At 38.9% G+C, this 12510-nt stretch overlaps 1 long non-coding RNA gene across 1 annotated transcript in view; it reads right to left on the bottom strand.

The window, feature by feature from the left end:
- The window catches only part of LOC114033479, a 23575-nt gene extending 11950 nt beyond the window's left edge, over positions 1-11625 (bottom strand). The window contains exon 1 of the long non-coding RNA XR_003567986.1: positions 11541-11625. This is a non-coding gene — a long non-coding RNA (uncharacterized LOC114033479). The remainder of the gene's footprint in view (positions 1-11540) is intronic.
- Between the last annotated feature and the right edge of the window lie 885 nt (positions 11626-12510).

Raw genomic sequence — 12510 nt, 5'->3', positions numbered from 1 at the left:
GCTCAGTGGTGGGGTTGTTGAAGGGAGCAAAGGGGGAGAGTGTCTCTGTCAGAGTGGAGGTGTCCATCACATGGTCATGGGAACAGCAGGGCCCTTTTTTCTGGTGCTGAGTCTGGAGCCATTGATTCAGCTCATTGCCTGGCCGTGACTTGGATGGCTTTTGGGAAAAAGCCCCCTGTCCTGGGCTGCCATGCAGAAGGGATGTATCTTGTTGAATGGAGTCCATGTAGGATTCCTCCTTTGGTATTCCTCACCCATTCATCAGAGTGCCTGTTCCCAGGAATCAGAGGGGACGGAAGCCTTTATCAGGGCCCGTGCAAGGCTGAGCTCTGTTTTGCTGTTTCAAAAGAAGCTTTATTGTCTTTGTTCTCAGAACTGAGCTGCTGTTCAGTGTAGTGTGGTGGAAAGGGCATGGGACTGAGAGTCAGGAGCCATGGGCTCCTATTCCCTGTTCTGCTAACTTGCTATGTGTAACATCACACAAGTCACGCTTCTCAGCGCTCAGTGTCTTCTAAAAAGAAGGGAGTTACACAACAGCATCATCTTCCAGCTTTAAAATTCTGAGTTTCTAAGTGGGCACAAGGTTCCCCATTCTGCATTCATGTCACACCCTAACAGTCCCACGACCTTAACTCTCCCAGTGTCCCCTTCCTTGAGAGCCTGCCACTGCCTTCAGCACCAGCCATGAAAGAATAGGGATGGGAGGTGGGGGTAGGAGGGGGCAAAATTAAACATTCACTTCTAAAGTTTTAGCAATGACAATAAGCACACTTCAATGTTTCAAGGAGAAGGGGAAAAGGAAGATCTGTGACTTCATCATATAGGTCCCTTCTCTTTGGACACAAATACAATCCCGCTATGCTTTATTTAGCCAGTTTAATGAGTAGCTGTGGGCCAGAAATATTCATTCTCTGGTCACCAACCTTCAGCAGGAGTCTCCGTGTACTTAGATGGACTGATCTTCAAACTGTAGATGGCACCATGCCTAAGGATGAAACCCTCAGAGTTTGTTGAGAACCTGGGAAAGCTTATGCTCTCATAGCCTTCAGAGTTAAGTGAAATCATAAGCATTTAATAAATGCCTACTATGTGCCAGATAACAATGAGATAGTGGAGGACTTTTTGTGAAGAAATAACAAGGAGAAAGAGGAGGGGTGAAGAGAGAATGAAAAAGAGAATGAAAACCAGGAGGAATAAGAGAAAGAAGAAGAACGGGAGAGTAATATAAAGACAATTTGTTGCTGTCAATGTTGTTCAGACTTGTCATTTCATTGATATGGAGAGTGCCAGCATAGAAACTCTTTCTAACAATGTGGAACAATGACCCATTTGTAATATATAATATTAAAGAGCACCCTGTGCACATTAATAAATTGTGTCTCACCCAGAGTTCCACAGGTAGTATGTATCAGAGTAGGAACTTGAATCCAGGTCTTCTCGACTTCACTATGCTATAAAAAGGGCAGCTAGGTGATACAGTGGACAGAGTGCTGAGCCTCAAGTCAAGAAGATTCATCTTCCTGAGCTCAAATCTGTCCTCAGACACTTACTAGGTGTGCGATGCTGCGCAAGTCACTTAACCTTGTTTGCCTCAGGTTCTTCATCTGTAAAATGATCTGGAGAAGGAAATGGTAAACCACTCCAGTATCTTTGCCAAGAAAACCCCAAATGGGGTCACAAAGAGTCAGAAATTACTGAACAACAATAAAATACTATAGCAAATGACTCCCATTTGTATCACACTTTAAATATTTCAAAGCACTTCCCTCCCAACAACTCTATGAGGGACATAGTATAAGAATTAGATCCACCTTACAGGTGAGGAGACTGAGACTCAATAAAGTGAAGGACCTGTCCAAGATCACTTGGCTAATACATGTCAAAGCCAGAGCTGGTTCTTTCTATTAAATTGCTCTGCTTCTTGAACAAGGATGGGAAACAGGACTTTCTGATGAGTATGTATTTTGGATGGGGTTTGAGGCCCCCCTCATAACCATTCCAGCCCTCAAAACTGACTCATGCACTTGCAAAAAAAAACCCAGCAAATCTTTTTGGCCTCAGCTATAACAAGCAGAGCCAGGCGTCTGTTCTGAAAGAGGAGGGAGCCTGGTCCCCCAAAAAGTGACATTTGCATTAAAGGAAGATCCCATCAATTGGCATTCTGCCTAGAGGCACAAATTTATCCCACAGTGCTTACCTATGCCTGTGGAACTTAAGAAATGTTTGAACACAACATGGACAAGGAGGCTCGGTGCTAACCTCCGTCTGAAAATGAGAGGACAACTTTGCAAATAGCCTTAGAGAAATATCGCTGGCAAAAGATATGTCTCCAATGCAAGTCTTCAAACTCCAGAGTAAATAAAGAAAGAATTCTGGAGAGAAAAGTGTTGTATATTTTGGCAAAGGCTCCTCACTTTTGTGTAAAAGGCAACATGCAAACTCATAATTCCACGAGGGAAGGACATAAAGACAAAAAACTCATTTAGCCTGGGCACAGTCAAATGAACCTTTTCTGTGAAATTTCAGGGCAGTGATGTTTGCCAGAAGATTTTCCAGGAATTATTAACCTCTGAAGACTGTAACCACTATTTCTCCCCATCTGCCCACGCCAAGATCATCCTCCAAAACCCATAAAATGAGAGCCTAAAAAAATCTGCCTGAAGAGCACTGGGCTTTTTTTTTTCTTTTTTAACAGGAATTTTTTTTAAGTCTCTGAGCTCTCCAGGAGAACCCAATTAGAGGCAGTGGAGGCTTTTCCCTCCTTGACCCCTAAGGACTTCAGGATAAGCAAAAGTGGCATTTTTCCATTTGGGGGGTTCCAGATGGTCAGTGAAACAGGATGATCTTTCACATGTCATCCAAGTATTTATAGCTAATTTTATCCTCGTATTTATAACTAAAAAAAAGACCTTAGAGATCATCTAGCACAACCCCTTCATTTTACAGATGAGAAAATGGGCACTCCTGAGAGAGGAAGATCACAAAGGGAGTGACAGTATAGGCATAACTAAGCAAGGGCTACTCGGACTTTGTCCCAGGACACTGAAATGTAGAGACCACTGACAGCACCTGTACTATTTCAGCAAATAGAAACAACTGAGCTTAGTATCTGGTAACCAATAATAATTAATAAAACTAGGAAACTACCAGATTGCATGCTTAATATCCCTTATCCCCACAGTATTCCAGATAAGCTCCTTGCCGCTTGGCCTTGCCCTGCTTCCTCATTTAGTGACCCTCCCCTCACCATCAAACCCTTTAAAAGATTGATGTGAGTAGCGTTTGATGCTTCTTGACCCCAGTTTGTTTTATTTTGCTGATTCCAGGAGTCAGAATTACCACTTATTGACTCCAAAGTGGGTGTGTTTTCTAAAACATGCAACATCCTTCTTTGCCATAATTCTTTCTCTTTTTCTGTTCAAATACACCACTTTTAAAAGTAGTGCTCAGTGCAAGCTCCTTATCTCCTCTCCTGGCCTCCAAAGCCAAAGCATTAACCAACACAGAAATCCAACATCACTAAACCTTCCTTAACAGCCTCCTGAGGTATGGATGGGCTGTGGTTTGCAACAGTAGAGAAAGGAAGGACCTGTGCTGATGCAATCACAGACTTTCTTCTTCCCTGACAAATTATTAAAGAAAATAGTTTGAGAATGGAGTATTTTGGCTAGCTCAACTAGCTCAATGCCTGGAGAGTTTCAAAGGGTCCCATTGGCTTCCTATGAGAATGGTGCCAATGGGCCTGGTTCACCTTCTTCCTTCTTCCTTCTTCCTACCTTCCTTTCCTGCATCTTTCCTCTCTGCCTTTTCTCCAACCTAGGGGATAAATGTCAAGGAGAATGTGTTCAAGGAAAGTCTGCTTTGCCAAGAGTTCAAGGATCTGGAATTGAATATTCCATAAAATTACTCTTAAAGACTTTTAGGGGGTAATTACAGATAATGAAAAATGCTTTTTTATAATTTTGCAGACCTATGGTTTCTCCACAGTCCTTTAAACCTTCATGATAATTTATATATGTACCCTATTCACCTTGACGTTGTTATTGTTCAGTTGTATCAGTCACATCGACTCTTTCATGACCCCATTTGGGGTTTTCTTGGCTAACATACTGGATTGATTTGCCATTTCCTTTTCCAGTTCATTTTACAGATGAGGAAACTGAGGCAAGCAGGATTAAGTGACTTGTCCATGATCATACAGCTAGTGAACATCTGAGGCCAGATTTGAAATCAGGTCTTTCTGATTCCAGGCCTGGCACTCTATCCTCTGCACCATCTAGCTGCCCCATTTTGCCTATCTTTCTAGAAATGCATAATGTAAATAGATGAGTGTGAACCTACATCTAAATTAAAAATACCTATAGATTTGCATTCTATAACAATATTTCATTCCCATATGAGGAAAATTAAATCTACCAATACAGGTCAGCACCTTCTCAGCAAGGGTTGAGATAGAGAGCTATCTAGAATAGAGAGGGTAAGTGATTTTCCCAGTGATAAAGCCTTTATGTGTCAGAGGCATGACTTAAATCCAAATCTTCAAGACTAGTTTTTTTTTAATCCACAATGTAATTCTGCTGACATAGACATAGACATAGACATAGATGTAGCACCTCTTCTAGATTCACTTTCTCAATTTAGATTCACACTAGTAGTTTGGAGTCCCTAGAGGGCAATAGCTACTATTTGTCTCGGGGTTCTAGGAGGTAATCTTTAACTGTTAAGGTTTCTAAGCCCCAACTAGTGGGTTCCATATTATCAATCAAGCTCTATTAACTTTCAGAAAAGAGGTTTATAGAAAAAGTATATCAAATGGTTACAAAATGATCTCCCAAACTGGGGACACCTTTTCCCTGGGTAGAGTAAGATCACACTTAAAGCATGTTAAATTAAGCGCCTATGTAGAGAACACATATGGAAAAAGAGTACCTCACAGCTCCTGGCCCAGGAAGTCTTTCTCCCTTCATGGAGTCCTCATGGAGCTCCACATAGCTCTCTGCTGGTCTCTGAAGGTAACTGACTTTCTAGACTCCACAGCCAGCTTTTCTCTCTATTACAAGGAGTCATGATTTTTGATGCTGCTGCCGTCTTGGTCCTCAAGTGACTTTCTTTCTACATCTGTGTGCAGGCACTTTCTCTGTCAGCCACTACCATAATGGTGGTCACTACTATCACATTCAGTCACTGGTGGGAAGTCTTCAAGAATCTCAGAGCCTCTCAAACTCTCACAGTTGCCTGGTCATTCCCGTCTTAAAATATTCATTCACCTAAGACCAGGAAAGAATAAACATACAAGAAACAGGCACCTTGTGCTCACAGATAAATGGTGACCATAAGGGGATGAAGCCAGCTATTCCTCCCACACACAGTAGCTCATCGAAGAAAAGAGACCAAGAGATAGTCAGATCAAACTTTTTGTATATGCACTCAGTTCTGTCTCAGCACCTTCTAAGATAAGTTGTTCTGGTGCCACAGCCGATTAGAAAAATCTTCATCATTGCATGGTACCATTTCCTCAGTCACATATGTCTACAAACAGACATTCTATGTTGGATATGAACCAGGCAGAGAATGTTCTATATAACCCTCTAGAAAGGGTATAAATACAAGCGTATTAGACCTTAGCTTACCAGTTCCCTCCCTGCCCCATTGCATATAAATATAGATTCTATAGATACGATATCAAGGGAGACAGATTATATAGAAGTAGTTGCAAATAAGGGGCTCTTAACCTAGAGTCCATCTTTTTTATAAAAATATTTTGATAGATGGATTTCAATAAAGTTTATTTCCTTTGTAATCCCAAGTATTTTATTTTACATATTTAAAAACATTATTCTGAGGAATTCATAGGCTTCTTCAGCTTCCATAGGGGTCCACAATACAAAAAAGGTTAAGAACCCCAGATACAATTATAGATACTGTATAGTGATAGATAGAGATGTAGGTATAGATCTGGATATAGATAAATTTACTTGTAGTTCATTTTTGGATTTAATAAGAGAAATTTTGTTAGAAGAAAGAAAGATTCCAGCTTAATAAGAAGAAAATTGTGTGGGTCATTTGGAGGGATTTAGAATTGTGAAGAAGGCCAGAAAATGAATTTGGAGATGAGAAATTTTGAGAAATGTGGGTGAAATTGAAGAATACTTAAAGGACAACAATCTTCATGTCCTGATTCTCTTCCTGCCTTCTTTCAGGAAAGGTTGAAGGACTAAGAGTAGAATCCAGGAGAATTCAGAAGTATTAGAAAGTAAAGACCTGATGAGAAGGTCTCAAGAAAGATGTACAGAAAAGAAAAAGGAAGAAGGAAATGCTGAGGCAGGTGAGTAAGAATGAGATGAGTGAAACTGCACTGGTGGATAAAGTAAATTGGTACAGTGGTTTGGATAGTGGGGCAAATTGGCAAAACATCAAATTGGCGTAAGGAGGTGGGAAGCTGGAGGTACAGACGTGGCACTGTTGAGACTAAGAAAATGAAGTTCAATGTGGCCATCAAGTTACTTAGAAGTGATAATAGATTGTAAAAGTTTTAAAGAGGCTTCACAGGTGATGTTTACACAAAACTACCTACAAGTAGTTTTGAAAGAAAGAAAAAGCTCAAAATCTCCATTAGCAGGGTGCATTTTGCAGTGTCTTGCAGTATGCTCAATGTTTGCACTTTTGCCACAGCCAAATGACTGTCATCTATGTTCCAAGTACATGTTTATCTCTCTCCTTAAAGAGAAGGTAAAGGGACCTTAGGAATGTCTCTCCACATCCCAAGTTATCAAGAACAATGGAATTCATAAAGCAATTAAACAAAGCAAAGAACACAAACAACCTAAAAAAGAGCTTCAGTTTGGGCATAAAAGGGACCTAAATTGGCAAAGAAAAAACTGGACTTTTTTCAAGAAGTTGGAGAGTAGAAGAATATCACATAGAGGGTGAAGGGAAGGAAGAGGAAAACTGTATACCTAGAATTACAAAAACAAAAATTGAGACTATTTCTGAAAAGGAGGTAGCTGAATACTCTTGGGAGGAAGTAGTTGCTTGTCGTGTTAAAAATGATAAAGTGGAGTCTCAGAAGTGATCAGGTGTAAGAGACCCTAACCAGGTTAGGGTTAGAATGAAGGGATTGGTCATACCTGCTCATTGGCACCAAAGAAGCTATTTGTGGATCTAGTAATAATAAAGAGGTCTGTTATCTTCTGGGAGCATGGATCCATAATCAATGACTTCAATGGTTATGTGCATAACCAATCGATAAACATTTATTAAGTACCTACTACATGTCTAGCACTGTGCTAAGCATTGAGGATGAAAAAAGAGGCCAAGGACAGTCCCTGACCTCAAGGAGCAGAGAATCTTCAAAGAATCATAAAAATTAATAACTGCCAACCATTTTTATCCAGCTAAGTAGCTAGGTGATGCTGTGATTAGAGCTCTGGCTCCAGAGTTAGGAAGACCTGAGTTCAAATTCAACCTCAGAAACTTATATTGTAATATTGTATATTTGCTGTGTGACCCTGGACGAGTCACTTAACTTCTTTTTTTTTTTTACTTCTTTTTACCTCAGTTTTTTCACATGTAAAGTGGGGATAATAATTGCACCTACCTTTCAGGGTTGTTGTAAGGATCAAATATAAAAAGCATTGTATAAATGTTAACTATCATTATTATTTCTGGTGATTCATATGAGCACAGATGATAATACTGGAAGGAACCTAAAATGTATTGGCAAAGATTATGAGCAGGAAACTGAAGATCATTATGGCGCTACATTTTCTTCATTGCAGCCCATTGAAGGAAAGATATGCAGAAGATTAAATATATAGATATAATATGTTAGGAATATTAACATCTGACTAAGAAGGTGGTATCTAAGAATGGAATAATAATCCCGGACTGACTTAAAATAATATGTTTTTGGTCAAGAATAAAGGACACCTAACAAAGGGTGGCAAAATATATGTTCCTGATATCTTGGAACTTTAAGCAAAAGGTCTTCAAACTATTGAAGACAAGAGAAGGACATAACATCCAAGAAAGGAAGCAGAAGTAAAATCCATGGCCTCCAATGACTGTACAAACGTTTACCATTTAGGCAATAACAAAGAGGAACTGGGGTCCTACTGCAAAGTGGCACATTTGACCTCATAGCTATCACTGAGATTTGTTGGGATAAAATGCATTCCTGGAATATAGTACAAAATGTTATACCTTTTTTCAAAAGTGAGAGGATAAGTAATGGGAGTGGAGTAATGTTGTACATTAAGAATATATATTTATGTGAGTAAATCCAAGAGCTAAATAGGGGAAGTGTGGCAGAGAGTATTGGGATATAGCTTAACACAAAAAAAAGGAAATTGATGAGAATTCAGGGAATAGATCACCAGTCTAGCACAGAGGCATGCAATAATAGTGCATAGAAACTTTGGTTATCCAGATATCTATTGAACTTCCTACCAGAAGCCAAGTAACTAATACCTTCTTGATGTGTTTTAATGATAATTTCATCCTTAAAAAAGTAGAATAATCAACAAGGGGAAATTCTATACCAGATCTGAGCTGACCTAATGGGAGGAATAAGTTATGGCATAGAAATAATTGGAATTTTCCTTTCTTTTTTCTTTCTTTCTTTCTTTCTTTCTTTCTTTCTTTCTTTCTTTCTTTCTTTCTTTCTTTCTTTCTTTCTTTCTTTCTTTCTTTCTTTCTTTCTTTCTTTCTTTCTCTTTTTTTCTTTCTTTTTTTGGTGGGGTAGGGGGTTATGAGAAATGGCCAGACTTTCTTAGAGTTTGTAATAGAGGAGAGGAAATACAGACATACTATGACCTGTACTCTAGATCTGAGGAAAGTTGATTTTAAAAGGTTCAGAAGAAGGTTAGCTTCCCATGCACTAAATTTCTAAGGTGAAATCAGTCATTGAGGGATGGGAAACTCTAATAATTAAATTCTGTAGACAAAAAGTGAAATAGTTCTATTGAGGAGAAAAAGTAGGAAATATCTGAAGAAACCAATTTGAATACAATTAGAAGGCACCAACCACCTTAAAATTTCAAAATATTTGTATAAAAGATAGAAGCAGGAATGGGTAACAGAGGGTGGATATGAGTATTGCATGGTACTCTGAAACCCGTAGAATGAGTACTAAAGCTCAGAATGGGCTGAGGCTCTAAAAGGAAGCCACGGACAGAAAAAAAAAAAAAATGTTTGTTTAAAGTTCCATAGGGGAAAACATGAAGTACAAAGAAGAGTGAAGACTATTCCTTGGGGCGGATGGGATGGTGATAACTTGATAACAGGGAGAAGACAGCTATTCAATTTTTTGCTCTTTGTCCCCTACCCTGACAAAGACAATACCTTTTGGACTATAAATATCAAAACAAATATGACTAGCAAGGAATTAATATCCAAGGTTAGTAAGAAGAGTATGAGAGAACTAATCAGCTTTGATGAATTCAAGTCACCTGGTCCAGAAGAACTATATCTTCAGGTATTAGAAGAACTTGCAGATATGATTGACTGAGCCACTGTTAATGATAAATGAAAGATCATAGAAAATGGGAAAGGGCCCACAGGTATAGTGAAAGGCAAATGTAGCAATTAAAAAAAAAGATTAGAGAACAGAATCTGTTAACTGTAGTCCAATGAGCTTGACTTTGGTTCCTAGAAAAATTCAAGAAGAAATCATTAAACATATGGTTAATGAACATGTAGTTATATATGCACATATATGTGTATAAATGTAATTGCATTTTAATGAACACACATGCACACATATATACACACAGACATATACGTATATGTATGCATATACACATAGGAAATTCCTGGAGAGGGAAATGTCCTCTTACAAATGCAGGTCACTACTTTCTCTACAACTATAGTCTTAGGGACCTTCCTGGAATTATTATTAATATTATTACTATTATTAGCATTTCTGTAATTTTTGCATATGTTATTTCATTTGAAATGATTGAGAGATTAAGTGATCCAGTGTCCAGAGCCACACAGTCAGTATGTGTCAGAGGCAAGATCTGAACCTAGATTTTTCTGGCTTTGAGACTAACCCTTTACCCACTTTTCAGTATAGCTATATAAGATGGAGACAGACATACGTATATGCATAGACATAGACTTAAACTTAGGTATAGATATATCTTTAACTTTACTTATCTATATGTACCTATACAACACCCTTCTCTCTCTCTCTGTCTTTGTCTCTCTGTCTCTCTCTGTCTCTGTCTCTGTCTCTGTCTGTCTGTCTCTCTCCTTCCTTCTCTCTCTCTCTCCCCCATACACACACACATCTATCTATCCAGCTAAACAATTTTCATTTACCTATACTGATAGCCATACATCTATCTCTTTACCTCTACCCACATCTATATGCCTCTGACCATGTCAGTTCTCTTTTAAGGTATTCAGTTTCCTCTCTATAAAATTAAAGAGTTAAACTAGATGCTCTTTAAATTTCCTCTAAACTCTAAAAACTATGAGCCTGTGACCTACATCCAGAGTATGCATATATAGATATAAACAAATATCTATGACTGTCTCGAGAAAACTTCTAGAGCAATTATGTGCTTGGAGAAATATTCAAACTTGTGCTGGATGTTTCCTATGTGGGTGTTTTGCCTTCGTTTAAATTTTTTTCTATTTTTTAAATTTTTTTGCCTGCATTTTTACAACACTTTTAGAAACACCAAATAAAAGCAGTGTGGATGATGAAATGCCCTCCAATTGCTGAAAGAGTTTGGGAAACAATATGGTTTTGTATTTTTTTAAGGAGGATTCAGGTTCAATCAACACTGAGGTCCAAGCTTAGGTTGGCTGGTGTCCAGTCACTTTTGGAAAACCACGAGGAAACACAAGGTGGGAGGAGAGGAGACTCCCAGGAGACTTGGTCAGTCTCACAAGTTCTAGGAAAATAGGAAGTTTTCATACTCACCCAGGAAAAAAAGATGTAACTCAAATACAGTTGTATATTTTGTGGTCAAGCTGGAAAGATGCAGAGTAAGGGCTCCAATCTAGATGCATTAGCCCTGGCCAGCTCTCTGTGCCACAAGCAGAAGGGCACATTGATCAAATAGGGGCCATTTTCTCTCAATGTTGTCTCTTTTCAGAGAACCCCAGATTTTTAGCTGAACCATGGTTATAAGAAAGATGTGGCTTAAAGAGCACAGCTCAGGATTCATTGCCCCAAAATCTCTCCCTGCCCTCAATCCTTTACTGGCCTGTTTACCCATTTCCTTTGCACCTCAAAGTTTCTCAAGGATTTCCTTTGCCACAGCCCTGAGAAATAAGGAGAGCAAAGATTACTACCCTATTTTGTAGATGAAGAAACTGAGGAGGTTAAGAAACTCTTCAAATGAAAAGGAGCAGGGGAATCAAATCCAGTCATATTCAGGTTGTGGGAGCTGCACTGGGAAGAGCACTTGCTTTGGAATCTGGGGACTAAATCCTGGCTCTTCTAATTACTATGGTTATGCTATAAGACAAGGCACTACCTCTTTGAACCTCAGTTTCCTTAACTAAAGATTAAAGAGAGTACTTACCAACTGTGTATGGTTGATAACCTCTAAAGTCCCTTCCAGCTTGTAATATAAGACCTTATGCACTCACTCATTTTACAGGTGAGAAAACTAAATACTTAGAAAAGGGAAATGACTTTCCCCAAATGTGTTTTGAACCTGGGTCTTCTGACTCCAAATTCAGTGCTCTTTACATACCAAGCTATTCCCTGATTTTCCCAGAGTCTGGATTCCAACCCAAGTCTTTGAACTCCCATTTTATATTCTACCACATTACTTCCCAGAGCCCTTCCCACATAACAACCCTGTGAAATAGGATACCATTAATAATTCTTTCCTGAGACATGAAAGCTCTTCAGTCTTTAAGAGTTCTCTAAAGGTTGATGCAGCTTGACATCTTAAGAGGCATCAATCCATATCAAATTAAAAACAAGATCTTCAGGGAATGTGACACAGTATAGGCTGAGGGGAGAAGGGATGGAAAACTGGAGGTGGTGGAAGGCTGCCAAAAGCTAGACTGCTCATACTTCCCAATTATGCCAAGGCTCCAGCTGTTTGCTGTCTCATTTACTGGAAGATCTTTGATGCCTGAATACAAAACTGTTGTTAATTGATTCATGTCCTTCCCTTTTGGGGAGAGTGATATAACTAGAAGAATCTATTTCAACCAACTCATTCCAAAGGAGAATTTTCATAGAATCAGAATCATTGAACCTTGTTGTTGGTGTTATTCTTGTTTTTTGGGAGTGATCATTTTCTCTATCCGCTGTCAACCTTGTTGGTCTCAGGACCTCTTTACACTCTTAAAAATTATTAAAGACTGTCAATATTTACCATATTAGAAATTAAATGTCTTGGAATTATTATAAAAATAGAAAACCTAGCAGAACCCTGAAAAGGTCTCAGAGATCTTCAGTGGTTCTGGACCACATTTTGAGAACAGTTGATTTAGGTCTAAGGCTCATTTTATAGGAAAGAAAGCTAAGCCCTGATG

The sequence above is a fragment of the Vombatus ursinus genome, unplaced genomic scaffold, assembly GCF_900497805.2.
Source record: "Vombatus ursinus unplaced genomic scaffold, bare-nosed wombat genome assembly UNPS02007284.1, whole genome shotgun sequence".
In the NCBI taxonomy this organism is placed as follows: Eukaryota; Metazoa; Chordata; class Mammalia; order Diprotodontia; family Vombatidae; genus Vombatus; species Vombatus ursinus.
This window is presented reverse-complemented; position numbering and strand designations above follow the sequence as displayed.